Source organism: Octopus sinensis, linkage group LG1 (assembly GCF_006345805.1).
Source record: "Octopus sinensis linkage group LG1, ASM634580v1, whole genome shotgun sequence".
NCBI lineage: Eukaryota > Metazoa > Mollusca > Cephalopoda > Octopoda > Octopodidae > Octopus > Octopus sinensis.
In genome coordinates this window covers 150,049,923-150,054,922 of record NC_042997.1, presented here as the reverse complement: position 1 = coordinate 150,054,922, position 5,000 = coordinate 150,049,923, and positions in this window count along the sequence as shown.

Genomic DNA, 5,000 nt, shown 5'->3' with positions numbered 1-5,000 from the left:
GTCCCACAAGGCACTGTGTTGGGCCCACTTCTCTTCATCATCTACATAAATGATATTACTGATACCATCAAACACAGTAACATCAGAACCTTCGCTGATGATTCCAAGCTCTAGAAGGTCATCAATGGCGTGGATGGCCGAATAAGCCTTCAGTCAGACCTACTGGCTGTTGTCCAATGGGCGGAAAAGAACAACATGTTGCTAAACGAAGACAAATTCGAACTGATCCACTTTGGAAGGGAGGACGCTCTGAAACTCCCATACTCTCTTCCTTTTGGAGAAATTCTCATGGCATCCAACAACACCAGAGACTTGGGAGTAACAGTGGACAACAACATAAGCTGGGCTATACATATAAGCAGCAAAGTTGACATGTCCTGCAGAATGTGTTCCTGGATTCTCAGAACCTTCCAGTCGAGAGATTCCCACAATATTATCCTTCTCTTCTCCACTTTTGCCCGACCCCACCTTGAATACTGCTGTCCACTGTGGTCTCCCTACACAAAACAAAATATTATGAGAATTGAAGCTCCCCAAAGGTCAATCACAAAAAGGATAGATGGCATGTCAGACCTTGACTACTGCTGTAGACTAGAGAAGCTGAAACTGTATTCACTCCAACGACGCCGTGAACGCTACATTATCTGTATGATGTGGAAAATATTCCACCAGCACTGTCCGAATGATGTTGGCATCACCTTCAAAATACATCCAAGGCTTGGACCACGTGCCAACCGTCCACAAGAAAAATCTAAATCGCATCACATAACGACAATACGGCACAATTATTTCACCTCAATTGGACCCGCTCTCTTCAACATTACACCAGGACACGTCAAAACAGAAACTGACCACACAAAATTCAAGAAGTCTTTGGACAAATTCCTTCAAACAGTCCTGGACAAACCACCCACACCCGGATATGTCTCCGCAAACAATAACATTCTGCTCGAATGGGCCTCGGTGCCCAAATCCTGAATTGAAAGACTTCGCCAGGTGGTGCTATTAAGTTAGACATGGCCTGGGCCAATACTGGCCAAAACCTTTCCAAATTATTCTAAGTTATCTATCTATCTATACATATATATATAACTATATATATCTATATGTAGATATATGTGTATATATCTATCTAAATATATATATATATATATATATATATAATATATATATATCTATCTAAATATAATATATATATATATATATATATATATATATATATATACGTTTAAATATTTGTTGTGCAAGATTTTTTATGTGAAGTCGTGTGTTGAAACAGATATTGTTGTATTTAGGAATGGTCATTTTGTCAGTTTAGCCAATAAAACACACGCACTATATATTTGGTGTTACTTTGCTTCAGTATTATTTATTTTTTACATTAATCTTTATCTTATTTCGACCAGAGTTCTTTCGTCACACTCCTGTGACCGCATCAGTGGTCCTTTGTTTTCTTCTTACTTATTTGTGTCTCAAATAAGTAAGAAGAAAACAAAGGACCACTGATGCGGTCACAGGAATGTGACGAAAGAACTCTGGCTGAAATAAGATTAAGATTAATGTAAAAAATAAATAACACTGAAGCAAAGTAACACCAAATATATAGTGCGTGTGTTTTTATTGGCTAAACTGGCAAAATGACCATTCCTAAATACAACAATATATATATATATATATATATATATATATATATATATGTGTGTGTGTGTGTATCTATATCTATCTATATCTATGTATATCTATATCCATATCTATCTATATCCATATATATATATATTACTATCTATGTATATCGATATCTATATATATTTATATCTATAGATATAAATATAAATATCATTGCACATATATATATATATATATATATATATATATTATATATATATATATATATATAAATAAAATATCATTGCACACACACATATATATATATATAATATATATATATATATATATAGATATAAATATAAATATCATTGCACATATATATATATAATGTATATATATAACATATAATTAGAGACAAACCACTATTTTGCAAAACAAACAAGGAAAGACTTAATCAATACATAAAATTTTAATAAATAGTCAAAAAAACCGCCACTACAATTGTTTCTTGTCTTGATCGACAATCTTCAGGTGGACTTCCAATAAGTCAGTTTCAAATTATGTATATATATATATATATATAGATATAAATATAAATATCATTGCACATATATATATATATATATATATATATATATATATATATATGTATATATATATATATATATATATATATATATATATATATATATATATATATATTCGACTGGCATCTTTCAGCTTCCGTCTACAAAATCCACTTAGAAGTCTTTGATCGGCACGGTGTTACATTAGAAGACACTTGCTCCAGGTGCCCTGGAGTGGGACTGGACCTGGGACCATATGATAAGTAAGATACTTACCACGTATCCACTCCTGTGCCTATATATATAAATATATAAATGTGTGTGTGTGTTAGGGAGGGGGGAAGAGATAACGGTGAGATGAAATGGGAAGTGTGTGGTAGGGTATTAAGAACCCGTGAGGGCGCGTGGCTTAGTGGTTAGGGCATTCGGCTCATGATCGTAAGGTTGTGAGTTCGATTCCCGGCGACGCGTTTTGTCCTTGAGCAAGACACTTTATTTCACGTTGCTCCAGTCCACTCAGCTGGCAAAAATGAGTTGTACTTGTATTTCAAAGGGTCAGCCTTGTCACTCTCTGTGTCACGCTGATTATCCCCGAGAACTACGTTAAGGGTACACGTGTCTGTGGAATGCTCAGCCATTTGCACGTTAATTTCACGAGCAAGCTGTTCCGTTGATCGTATCAGCTGGGACCCTCGTCGTCGTAACCGGCGGAGTCTTTTTTTTTATTAAGAACCCAATACTTCTATTTTAATCATTGTTAACGTAGGGATGAAAGGAAAATTTGACCTCGACAGGATCTGAACCCTGAGCGCATAGAACAGTCTCAAATTCCGCAGAGCATTCTACGTAACACGCAGCAGGTTTGCCAATTTTCTTTTTCATACATACACACGCACGTTCACACAGCCATGCATACCCACCATCACATATATCTGTCTTTGTGCCTCTTCGTCTGTCTCTGGCTGTAATCTCGCTCGCTCACACACACACGCACACGCGCACACAATTTGTCTGACTATTTGCCAGTTCATTGACTGGTCTAAAATATTCTCTTCAGTAACATTCCCACATACATGCGCATACTCACGGCACACGCTCACTCCATTCCGTCTTTTTCTTTGTATGTCTCTCTTTATTTCTATCTTCCTTTCTTTCTCTCTTCACAAAATGTTTGTCTTACACACACACGCACACAATCTCTCTCTTTCTCTCTCTGTATTTATATCATCCATTCAGACAAGTACTCTACAAGCATACAGCGGACACACTTGCAAACTGACACAAAAACATGTGCATACACGCATTGGTACTCCGTACTTTTTCCTTTCATTTTCTTTTTTCCCCCCCTTTCTCTTTCCTTCATTTTCTCCTTCATTTTATATTTTATCATATCTAATCGTGCGCGCGCGCAAACACACTTGGAGGCCAACACCAGACAGAATCAGAAATAATACGTGTGCACTAACACACTCGCACACATATACAACCCCCATACACACAATTACTCAAGTTAATAAACATAGGCACTCTCTTACAGCAAGCAACTACACACACACACACATGCATTTAAATAGACACGCGCAGATATTTCATCTCTCTGAAAATCCACTCATCTCTCTATCCATTCAAACATTCAACCATCTATCTGCGTATCTATCGATCCATCCACCCGTACAACTGTTCCCCTACTCATCCTCTCCCATTTGTTCACGCAGGAGTGAACAACGAGAGAGCCTGCAAAGCGGCTACTTGGCCTACAAGAAGAAGTTACCATATTTTCCTCAAGTTTCACCCCAAAGTCATACACAAAGAAAACATTCGGTGATGTACTCCTGAGTTTTCTTTACGCTGGAAAATTATGATGGTCACGGTTGGAATGCCTTTTATCATATGTTTGCTTCAACAACACTGACATGGGACTGATGAACAATAATTTCTATGTGACAATCAACCCACTTGCTATGAATCCCTGAAATTATCGTCATTCAGAAATGATCATCTCGAAGTACTAAAACCTTAATCACTGATTGACTTAAAACCTCCTTGCCCTGTATTTCTTATTTCGCTCCTGTTTCTCTCAGTTCCCTTTGGCTCCATATTTCTGACTATCTGTTTGTCCGTTTCTATTCATCCGAACCCCACCAGTCCATTTTCTCTTTCTCTCTGTCCATCTGACTATCTATGTTTCTTTCTTTTACATAACTCTCTATTTCTCCATCCACTACCTACTTCCAAGATTCTCGCAACAGAAACATCAATTCTCTTTCTCACTTTCTTCAAATCACCCCGAGGTCAGCTTTGCTTTTCATCTATCCGGAAGCCATAGAATGAGGTACCTATCAGTCAAACTGGAATCGATTCTTTTAATTCTCTCTTTCTCTCTCTCCATAATCATTCATTCATACATACATACATCTCACCTCGCATACTTCAAATACCGTCCAAAGTATCCAGTGATGGCGAACGAGATGGACGGATGCAATATATGTCTTGGAAGGGGTTTAATATCCTCTTTCTCTCTGAGGGTGTGAGAAGAAGTAGAAGGAAAGGAAGAAGACGAAGAAGAAGAAGAAGAAGAAGAAGAAGAAGAAGAAGAAGAAGAAGAAGAAGAAGAAGAAGAAGAAGAAGAAGAAGAAGAGCGGGAACTGCTTTTTTGCGGGGTGAAAATCTTCAATGTTTTAATGATGCCAGTATTTTAGCTACGAAGGCGCGAGCTGGCAGAAACGTTAGCACGCCGGGCGAAATGCGTAGCAGTATTTCGTCTGCTGTTACTTTCTGAGTCAAATTCCGCCGAGGTCGACTTTGCCTTTCATCCTTTCGGGGTCG